Here is a 12,389-nt window from a genome sequence, read left to right on the forward strand (position 1 = left end):
AATTAAGGGAACACTAAAATAACACATCCTAGATCTGAATGAATGAAATATTCTTATTAAATACTGTTTTCTTTACATAGTTGAATGTGCTGACAACAAAATCACACGAAAAATATCAATGGAAATCAAATTTATCAACCCATGGAGGTCTGGATTGTATTTACTCTGAGCTACGCTTCAGTAGGTTGGTGGTAGATGGAAGACCGTGTTGCCAAACCGAGGCGTCTGTCATTTGAAGAATGTCTCTGGTGGTCACTTGGATAAGTTGTAATAACGTTGTTGTGTGATAGACTGGATACTCTGTCTGTACCTTCCTAACCTGCATTTGCAGCTGCGGTCGCTAAATCAACAGCTAGGAGGTATCACTTCTGTAGTGAATAAGAGTTCAAAAGTTCATACCATTTGCAACCAAAGCTCATGCTGATGTTGGCTTCGTTCCGTTTTTATTATCTGATGAGGTGGCGGATGGTCTCCTGAGAGATCTCCTCCCAGACCTGGACTAAAGCATCCGCCAACTCCTGGACAGTCTGTGGTGCAACGTGGCGTTGGTGGATGGAGCGAGACATGATGTCCCAGATGTGCTCAATTGGATTCAGGTCTGGGGAACGGGCGGGCCAGTCCATAGCATCAATGCCTTCCTCTTGTAGGAACTGCTGACACACTCCAGCCACATGAGGTCTAGCATTGTCTTGCATTAGGAGGAACCCAGGGCCAACCGCAACAGCATATGGTCTCACAAGGGGTCTGAGGATCTCATCTCGGTACCTAATAGCAGTCAGGCTACCTCTGGCGAGCACATAGATGGCTGTGCGGGGTCCCAAAGAAATACCACCCCACACCATGACTGACCCACCGCCAAACCGGTCATGCTGGAGGATGTTGCAGGCAGCAGAACGTTCTCCACAGCATCTCCAGACTCACGTCTGTCACATGTGCTCAGTGTGAACCTGCTTTCATCTGTGAAGAGCACAGGGAGCCCATTGCGAATTTGCCAATCTTGGTGTTCTCTGGCAAATGTCAAACGTCCTGCATGGTGTTGGGCTGTAAGCACAACCCCAACCTGTGGACGTGGGGCCCTCATACCACCCCCATGGAGTCTGTTTCTGACCGTTTGAGCAGACACATGCACATTTGTGGCTTGCTGGAGGTCATTTTGCAGGGCTCTGGCAGTGCTCCTCCTGCTCCTCCTTGCACAAAGGCGGAGGTAGCGGTCCTGCTGCTGGGTTGTTGCCCTCCTACGGCCTCCTCCAAGTCTCCTGATGTACTGGCCTGTCTCCTGGTAGCGCCTCCATGCTCTGGACACTACGCGGACAGACACAGCAAACCTTCTTGCCACAGCTCGCAATGATGTGCCATCCTGGATGAGCTGCACTACCTGAGCCACTTGTGTGGGTTGAAGACTCCATCTCATGCAACCACTAGAGTGAAAGCACCGCCAGCATTCAAAAGTGACCAAAATATCAGCCAGGAAGCATATGAACTGAGAAGTGGTCTGTGGTCACCACCTGCAGCACCACTCCTTTATTGGGGGTGTCTTGCTAATTGCCTATAATTTCCACCTGTTGTCTATTCCATTTGCACAACGGCATGTGAAATTTATTGTCAATCAGTGTTGCTTCCTAAATGTACAGTTTGATTTCACAGAAGTGTGATTGACTTGGAGTTACATTGTGTTGTTTAAGTGTTCCCTTTATTTGTTTGAGCAGTGTATTTATTGCATTTTCCTTTTCCAAATGGCCGGTAATTTAGAATGCATAAGATACTGTATTAAAATAGCACAGCTTTTTCTCTTGGTTCCTCAGTGTCCCGCTCTTTCACTCAACCCAACCCCTTTTCCTTTGTGGAACAAGCTGTCATATCTGTTCCGCCCGCTAAGGACGTTTTCCTTTATGACATCATTTGTAATCAAGTTATGATTAATTGTTTGTATGTGAATTCAGTGTGATTAGTTAGGTATTTAGTAAATGAATAATTAAACCCAATTTTGTATTGATGATTCAAATTGTTAGCCAGGGTTCTTGCAGATTACCAATAATTTAAAACTTTCAGATCATGAGACTGAAGTAAAATGAAGATGAATGTTGACTGCTATTGATGTAAAATATTACTAGGTCTTTAAGAGTTTATTCGGAAGGTAACAGATCTATAAATGTTATTTTGTGGTGCCCGACTCTCTAGTTATTTACATGTACATGATTAGCTCAATCAGGTGATATTAATTACGGAGTATTTTATAGAATAGCATGTTTTATCAATTAATCCGGCATAGCCAAAGACACAACAACTAAATGTTTGTTTATTCCATGTTTAACTCTGTTGTTGTTTGGGTCGCACTGCTTTGCTTTATCTTGGCGACGTCGCAGTTGTAAATGAGAACTGGATCTCAACTAGCCTACCTGGTTAAATAAAGGTGAAATAACATTTTAAAAATACATTAGTCAGCCAATGAGAGCGCCTGGGGAATTGGAGTGGTGCTGGTGGCTGCAGGGCCTGGGTTAACATCTACATCAACAGAGGAACAGAGAAGGAGTAGAATAAGGGTACGGCTAAAGGCTATAAGAACTGGTCGTCTAGTGCGTTTGGAACAGAGAGTAAAAGGAGCAGATTTCTGGGCGCGGAAGAATAGGTTCAGGGCATAATGTACAGACAAGGGTATTGGTAGGATGTGAGTACATTGGAGGTAAACCTAGGCATTGAGTGATGATGAGAGAGGTTTTGTCTCTAGAGGCACCAGTTAAGCCAGGTGAGGTCACTGCATGTGTGAGGGTGGAACAAAAGGGCTATCTAAGGCATATTTGGCAGGGTTGGGGGCTCTACAGTGAAATATGACAATCACTAACCAAAACAGCAATAAACAAGGCATAATGACATTCGGGAGAGGCATGTGTAGCCAAGTGATCATAGGGTCCAATGTGTAGCACTAGATTAGTCAGGGACCAATTCAGTAGTCGCTGCTATGCTAGGGCAGCTGGAGACACGGCGATTCAGACTAGCCTGGAGGCTAGCTCCAGGCTAACTCGTGCTTGCTTGGGAACAGAGACATTAGCTAAGACTAGCCACTCTGATTGCAGCTAGTTAGCTGCAATGATCCAGTGTAAAGGTTCAGAGCTTGCGGTAGGAATCCGGTGATATGGTAGAGAAAAAGCAGTCAGATATGCTCTGGGTTGATATCGCGCTGTGCAGACTGGCAGGAATTGACTGGGTTGAGGCTGGCTGATGTCTGAGTTAACGGTGAGGACCGCTAGCAGTAGCTAACTGACTACTAGCTAGTAGCTAGTTAGCTGGCTAGCTTCTGAAAGGGGTTCTGGTTCTAAAGGATAAAAATAGCAGATCCGTAAAACATTGGGTGAGGCGGGTTGCAGGAGAGAATATTCAGTCCGTAGATGGAAAGTGAGATTAAAATATATGTTGATGGAATTTATAGCTTTAAAGGAATGATTAGAATACTCCACTCAGAAATCATATAATTGTAGAAATTGACTAGAATCATAAAGTTCTAATTAATGATGTGTGTTGTTTTAGTCAGTCAAACAATATTTCTATTATAGTGTCTTGAGCACAGACTGTCTGAGTAAGATTCGGAGCCAACCTTGTCTAGGGGCCACTGAGAGATTGGGGAGAGGAAAGGGAGTGATTCTCACGGTGTTTTCACGGTCCCCTAATCTTTGTCGGCTGGGTAGCAGGACTTGTGTGAATGTGTGTGCGTATGTTTGTGTGAATGTGTGTGTGCATGTTTGTGTGAGAAGCCAGTATAAAATGAATGGTTTTGTACAACAGGCTAGCGCGCTCTCGTAAATACATTTTCTGACTATCGTAGCTGGGCCTCCATCTGATTCATTTCAACAAGTTTCCTACAAATTCTAGATTTCAGGCTGAGTAGTTAATTGAATTGGGTTTATGAACATTGAGAACACAATTCACGTGACAAATATATACAAAATATATACGAAGAAACGATATATACATGAGACAGAACGGGACAAGACAAAAACACACGTCTGACTGCTATGCCATCTTGGACTGCCCTAAATGAATTGTTTAACATCAAATAAGCCTTATATATATTACTTGTCTCACCGGGTTGCACCTTGGGAAGTTGCAGCTCCACATTCTTTGACAAAGTCTTTAAAAAGCGCTATAGAAATGTAGCCTGCTGGTAATTGCATTAATCATTTGGTCATGATTAATGACCATCCGATAGAAAGGGGTGCAACTCTGAAGCGTGTTGGGGAATAATCAGAATTAGTTGGTAACATAGGTAAGTTACTTCTCATTAGAATGTTATTTTTGTATAATACTGTGGCGGGGTTGCAGCATCTGTTCTATGTCAAGGCTGCTTGGGCCGGAGAGAGGGGAGAGGTCAAGCGTGTATCTCTTGGCTCCACAATGTCTGTGTGCCAGTCAGTGTGTCTCTGTGATCTTGTCAAGATAGGAGGGATTTGATATATGCCTGTTGATATGGAGGATTTATTTATGGTTCTGAGTTTGAGAAAGGAGACAAAGCTGAACAATGAATTATGCCGATGCTGTCTTATCCTGTCTGTGTCTTTGCTATATAGGATCTCAGTTGAAATGTGGAAGGGACTCTCAGAGAATTCATTGATAGACACTGAATTGATCTGAGAGTCACAGGGTTGTGATAGAGCTCATATAATTAAAGATGGACTTTAATAACTAACTCTGACTTGTGTGTGGTTTGCTCTCATGATTTGTTAAATAGAGGAAATTTCCACGACAAGCGTTACAGAATGTGCGATCGAAATTTACAGGTAAATTCAGATTGAGCCAACATATGCAGCGTTTATCGTGAATCCAGTCTCCGCTAACATGGGAACATTGCCTTTATATCACACAATTTAATCGAGCCCTGAATTTAATAGAATTATATGTACTTTATTGTGCAACTAATTTAAAGCTAGACATATGACTGGATTCACGTGTCTCCAGCGATCGTAAGATAAAATCGATCTAAAACAATTGTCATTTATATTTACAATCCCCTTATGCAAACTACTTACTCATTTACCTAGCTCTCGTCAATAGCTCTTATCAATTTGTAAATTATAGTTAATGGAGAATGGTGTTATTTCTATTGGGAAAAAATAGAATGCTTGTTTTTCTACTTAACCGACAGGTATTCATCGATTCCTCGTGCATAAAGGTGGTGGAATAATGACGGAATTAGGTCAAGGTCAGAATATGGCGTATCTGTAGACACACCTCTGCCACACCTCCATTTGCTGGTACTTGCTTTTTCCACAAGTGTAAGTTCAAGTTCAGAATACACATAGAGAGAAAAGTGCATACACAGGGAATAAAGTTCAATTTACGTGCGAGTAACTCAGATCTGAATTCCCCCCTTGGAGCAGAACACCATACATTAACTCATCAGCGACCTTCTCTTATAGACATTTGGTTTTGTTTTCAAATCACTTTTGTTGACAATTTTAGAACAAGTAAAACGAAAAACAAGTGAATAGAGAGTTATTTGATTGCCCACTCAAAGTGGGGAAACTTTAGCCTGGTTGCAGTCTCTGTTCAGCTATTCCATTCTATTCCTTGCCACTCCTGTCTTTGGCAAAATGATAGGATTGGCAAGGAGTGGAATGTTAGCTAAAAAGACTGGTACCCAGACTAGGGAAACTTATTTTCACAGTGAGTTTGTCATACTTTTCTTTCTTTCATAATCTAGCTCTAATCAATTGATACTGTCGTGGAAATTTCCTCTATTTACCAAATCATGAGAGCAAACCACACACACAAGTCAGAGTTAGTTATCAAAGTCCTTTAATTATATGAGCTCTATCACAACCCTGTGACTCTCAGATCAATCCAGTGTCTATCAATGAATTATCTGAGAGTCCCTTCTACATTGAAACTGAGATCCTTTAATAGCAAAAATCCCCCCCCCCCTAGACGACATGACAAACCACAGGTCTTAGGAACTTACACAAAGAAAGACTTTACTTCAGAGAGGAGTATCCCCTAGCCAGACAGAGTTGGCTATAAATTATCGTTCAGTTTGGTCTCCTAAACAAAGCTCTTATTTCGTCCTTGGTACAAAATGGTACCAAGACATTACCCCCACCCTATGATATATAACAAATTGTCATTTAGATACAACCAATTCTAAATACAACCAATCCTGGACAAGCTCACGGAGAGGAGAGTGAGGCTATAGGTTAAGATAGAGGCAACAGAGAGGGAGCATAGAATGATTCCAGACACTGCCATCCTCCTCTCCCCAATGGGAAAAGTAGGGAGTGACTGGCACACAGACACAGTGGAGCAAAAGATATGTTTACACATGATGACACCTTGACCTCTCCCCTCTCTGCAACCCAAGCAACTTAGTCCTGACAGAGAACAGATAACTGCCAATGGCCACCACTATAGTACAACAAAATACATTCTTATGAGAAATAACTCATAAGCATATCATGAAAATAAAACATCCTATCTATGTTACCCAACTAATTCTGATTATTCCCCAACAATACATTTTGATGAGTATTTATCTTAAGTAAACCAATTTACTGACAAATTAGATGCAAATAGGGAATTGCCATTCCCGTTATCATTTTAAGATATCACCAGTCCCTTCATTAAAAGACAACTGAGATTCAGATATTTTCCCTCAGACCAGGCAATTTATTTGTGTTGTACCTCCATTCTATGAATTATACTGTATGTCTATGTAACACTGGGAAACGCACAGAATTCTTAAGAGGCACGTTAGAACTCGCTTTTTTAGTGGTCTGCTCATGCAACAATGGAAATCAACATGGCAAATAAGCATTTTTTGATGCTAGTGCGTTCTTTTTTAAGCCTACATTTCCAAATGTTATTGTAAAGATGATGCTCTGTCCACTCACCCAGGAAACAAAGTACTTTGGGCCATCAATTGTGTGTTTGTACATGTGTCGATGACAGAATGCCGTGGTTAGTGGTACCAGGAGCTCACCGGCCAAACTGATGGAGGAGACAGCTGTCCCACATAGGCAGCTCACACCACCCAACAACCAAAGATGAGCAGAATGGCCAGTGATGGAAAATAGAGATGGAGAGAGAAATGGAGAGGGTCAACCCAAGCGTACCTGCGTTCCTGCAGAGATTAATAATAAGATCGTTAAGACCTAGAGGATGGAGAAAGATGAGCTAGAACAGAAGCGAAATCATTTGGAAATGAGAAAGAACAGGAAGGAGATGAAGAGAGCGAAAAAGGACGGATGACGTAAAGAAGAAAGAAAAGGAGATGGTGGTGGAGGAAGAGAGACAGAGGTTGTGGAAAAAGGATAACGACTTGAAGATAGAGTAAGTGGAGAATAAATACTTCAGCCTTGAGAAGGATAAAAAGAGGGAAAAGCTGGAAATGAAGGAAAAGCTTCTGGAAAAAAGAGAGAGGTTGGAAAGAAAGGCGAAGTGGAGGAGGAGACAGAGCGACAGATAAATGAAATGGAGGGAGAACAGAACAAGGAGCTGAATGGACTGTGTTCTGCCATCATCTCTTTCAAAGCCTACCCGACAGCTAAAATTAAGGCAAAAGTAAAGTTTATTGGTGCATAGTCAACTGGCAGATATTTACTAAAACAGAAATAAAGGTTGTATCATCAAATGTTGTTTGATCATTTCAATTTATATAACTAGCGGCACCCTGCCCTTGTGAGTGGTAAAATCATTGCACAATGTATAATTTTATTAAATGTAACTCCCCCCTCCTGCAAATCAAAAATGGTTTATCTGTTTAGTTTCTAGTCTCTGGATATATGCTCTCAACTCCTAAACATAAAAAAATCTCCCATAGGTCTATTTCCCATGGGATCATGTATTCTCTATAAAATGCAATGTTGAACCCTTGTTATCCATATACAGTGGGTATCATACATATTTACCTCATCCCATTGGAGTTTTCCACATTTTGTTGCATGACCTTTGGGATTTTAATTTAATTGGGATGTTTTTGTCATTGATCAACACAAAATACTCCATAATGTCAAAGTGAAAGAAAATTCTACAAATGTTAACAAATTAATAAAATGTTGAGGCAAGTACATCAGTACAGGAGTAAAATTTGGATTAACAAATCACATAAGTGACAAGGACTCATTTTTTTATGATCACCCCTTCCTCTGTCCCCCACACATACAACATCTGTAAGCTCCCTCGGTCAAGTATTACATTTCAAGCACATATTCAACTACAAAGACCATATTTTCTAAACATGGTCAAGTTCACAATTATGCTCTGGATGATGTATTAAACCACCCAGACACCAGAAAGATTCAGTTGTCCTACTGAACTGAGATGCAGGTCAGGAAGGAAACTGCTCAGGGATGCCACAGTGAGGCCATTGGTGATTTTAAAACAGCTACAGAGAAAACTGAGGATGGATCAACAACATTGAAGTTACTCCACAATCATGACCCAAAATAACATTGAAAAGAAAAATACAAATATAGAGAATAAATATTCAAGGCACTAAAGTAATAATGCAAAAAACACTACAAAGGAATACACATTTTTTGTCTAATTGCAAAGCCTTATGTTTGGGGGAAACTGAGTAACTGCCTAATTTTCAAGCATGTTGGTGGCTGCATCATGGTATGGGTATGCTATCAACAAAGACTGTTTTTTTCCAGCATAGAAAGAAACGGGATGGAGCTAAGCACAGGCAAAATCCTACAGGAAACCCTGCTTCAGTCCGGTTTACACCAGACACTGTGAGAGGAATTCACCTTTCAGCAGAACAATAACCTATAACAAGGCCAAGTCTACAGTTGCTTTCAAAGAAGACCATGAATGTTCCTGAGTGGCCAAGTTACAGTTTTTACTTAAATCTGCTTGAAAATACATGGCAAGACATGAAAATTACTGTCTAGCCATGATCCATAATATCTTGACCGAGCTTGAAGAATTTTGAAATGAATAATGAGCAAATATTGCACAATCCAGGTGTGCAAAGCTCTTATAGACTTATCCAAGAAGACACAGCTGTAATCAATGCCAAATGTGTTTCTAACATGTATTGCCTCAGGGAGCTGAATAATTATATATTATAATTATGAATAATTATATATATTTAGTTATAATTTAACTATATTTTACTTATTGTTAGAATTTTTCTTCCACTTTGATGTTACAGAATATTTTATTTTACTTGAGTAGATGCTGAGAAAAAAAGCAGAGAAAAAATGCAATCTTTGAAAATGCAATTATTCTGTTATATCTAGTAACATATGGAGTTGTTTTAATATGGTCATATCAAGGATCATTTAGCTATTTGATTTGGAATTTTAGGACCCCTTTAGGTATAAAACTAAAATACAAATATTTAATGAAACATATCTGAGAGATATAAGAAAGATCAGGATTTAAAGATGTTTTACCCATATTTAACCAATTGTAGTGTATTTACTTTCATTAATCTGAAGACTGTTATTTATCTAATCATCCTGTCACGTCTAATCAAGGTGGGTGGAATCAGGCGCAGAGAGCAGAAAGCAGATAGCGATATGAAAGTTTTATTCTCCGGTGAACAAATAAACACGGTCAACCCAAAATACACACAGGGTGAAATAATCCAACACAGGATAAAAGACGAACCGGAGAATAAGAACACAAGAACACCGACAGACATAGATGACAAATAAACAATCCCCCACAAAACAAGGGCGGGACAACCTACATTATATACAGACACTAATTAACTAAACAACACACAGGTGAAACCAATCAGACAAAACCAACAGATACACGAAAAGGGATCGGTAGTGGCTAGTAGGACGGTGACGACGACCGCCGAGCACCGCCTGAACGGGCAGGAGAGCCAACCTCGGCGGAACCGAAATATGTTTAATTGTTACCCGACTAAATTAATCATGTAACAATTAACTCATTAGGGTCTGGGGCACCACGAGAGTGGTTATTTAAAGAGTTACCATCCCCTGAATTAAACTCTAAAGGTCTTACTTATTACATCCATAAACAGTCAACTCATTAATCATAACCTTGTATCATATCATTATTCTGAACAGTCGTAACCTCCTTGCATCTGCAAAAACCCAAGCCTTACTTATAATTCAGTACTACACAAATTGGTTTAATTATTTATTTACTAGCTAACTAAATGGTAACACAGGATAAACAAAATAAATTGTTTCAATTATCAGAAATATCCATGTTGAAGTTGGAAGTTTACATACACTTAGGTTGGAGTCATTAAAACTCATTTTTCAATGACTCCACAAATTTCTTGTTAACAAACTATAATTTTGGCATGTCGGTGAGTACATATACTTTGTGCATGACACAAGTAATTCTTCCAATTTTTCTAAATTTTAAAGACAGATTATTTAACTCATAATTCACTGTATCACAATTCCGGTGGGTCAGATGTTTACATACACTAAGTGCCTTTAAACAGCTTTGAAAATTCCAGATAATGATGTCATGGCTTTAGTGATAGGCTAATTGACATAATTTGAGTCAATTGGAGGTGTACCTGTGGATGAATTTAAAGGCCTACCTTCAAATTCAGTGCCTCTTTGCTTGAGATTATGGGAACATTTAAAATATTCAGCCAAGACCTCATAAAAACAAATTGTAGACCTCCATAAGTCTGGTTCATCCTTGGGAGCAATTTCCAAATGCCTGAATGCACCACGTTCATCTGTACAAACAATAGTATGCAATTATAAACAACATGGGACCACGCAGCTGTCATACCGCTCAGGAAGGAGATGTGTTCTGTCTCCTAGAGATTAATGTACTTTGGTGGGAAAAGTGCAAATCAATCACAGAACAACAGCAAAGGACCTTGTGAAGATGGAGGAAACGTATACAAAAGTATTTATATCCACAGTAAAACAAGTCCTATATCGACTTAACCTGAAAGGCCGCTCAGCAAGGAAGAAGCAACTGCTCCAAAACTGCCATAAAAAAGCCAGACTACAGTTTGCAACTGCACATGGAGACAAAGATCATACTTTTCTGAGAAATGTCCTCTGGTCTGATGAAACAAAAATAGAATTGTTTGGCCATAATGACCATTATTATGTTTGGAGGAAAAAGGGGGAGGCTTGCAAGCCGAGGAACACCATCCCAAATGTGAAGCAAGTGGGTGGCAGCATCATGTTGTGGGGGTGCTTTGCTGCAGGAGGGACTGGTGCACTTCACAAAATAGATGGCATCATGAGGGGAGGAATATTATGTGGATATATTGAAGCAACATCTCAAGACATCAGTCAGGAAGTTAAAGCTTTGTCACAAATGGGTCTTCCAAATGGACAATGACCCCAAGTATACTTCCAAAGTTGTGGCAAAATGGCTTAAGGACAACATTGTCAAGGTATTGGAGTGGCCATCACAAAATCTGACCTCAATCCTGTAGAACATTTGTGGACATAAATGAAAAAGCGTGTGCGAGCAAGTAGGCCTACAAACCTGACTCAGTTACACCAGCTGTGTCAGGAGGAATGTGCCAAAATTCCCCCAACTTATTGTGGGAAGGTTGTGGAAGGCTACCCAAAAGGTTTGACCCAAGTATACAATTTAAAGGCAATACTACCAAATACTAATTAAGTGTATGTAATCTTCTTACCCACTGGGAATGTGATGAAAGAAATTAAAGCTGAAATAAATCATTCTCTATGCTATTATTCTGACATTTCACATTCTTAAAATAAAGTGGTGATCCTAACTGACCTAAGACAGGGCATTTTTTAGTAGGATTAAATGTCAGGAATTGTGAAAATGAGTTTAAATGTATTTGGCTAAGGTGTATGTTAACATCCAACTTCAACTGTACTTGGCTGACCTTCTAAATGAAAACTTAAAAAGAAAGACCATGAGAGAATGCCATCTACCAATCATCCTACAAATCATGATAGCCCTGAGATTCCTAGCATCGAGATCCTTTCAAGCCTTGCTTGCATGGACAGTGGGAGTTAGTCAGTCCTCTGTGAATCTGGTGGTTAGTGCAGTGTGTGATGCACTGTGTCCTCATGATTATTCAAGTTCAACTGCAGCTGAACAAATAAGCACCAAACAAAAGTTTTCTGAGGTGGCTGACTGGTTATCTTCCTCAATGTCCTTGGTGCTGTGGGTGACGATGACTAGCTTGTCAAAACATGTCTTCATAAGTAGAGTTTGCACCCCACCAAAATACACTGCTCAAAAAAATAAAGGGAACACTAAAATAACACATCCTACATCTGAATGAAATATTCTTATTAAATACTTTTTTTCTTTACATAGTTGAATGTGCTGACAACAAAACCACACAAAAATGAACAATGGAAATCAAATTTATCAACCCATGGAGGTCTGGATTTGGAATTACACTACGGGCTGATCCAACTTTGATGTAATGTCCTTAAAACAAGTCAAAA

Source organism: Oncorhynchus masou, chromosome 5, assembly GCF_036934945.1.
Source record: "Oncorhynchus masou masou isolate Uvic2021 chromosome 5, UVic_Omas_1.1, whole genome shotgun sequence".
NCBI lineage: Eukaryota > Metazoa > Chordata > Actinopteri > Salmoniformes > Salmonidae > Oncorhynchus > Oncorhynchus masou.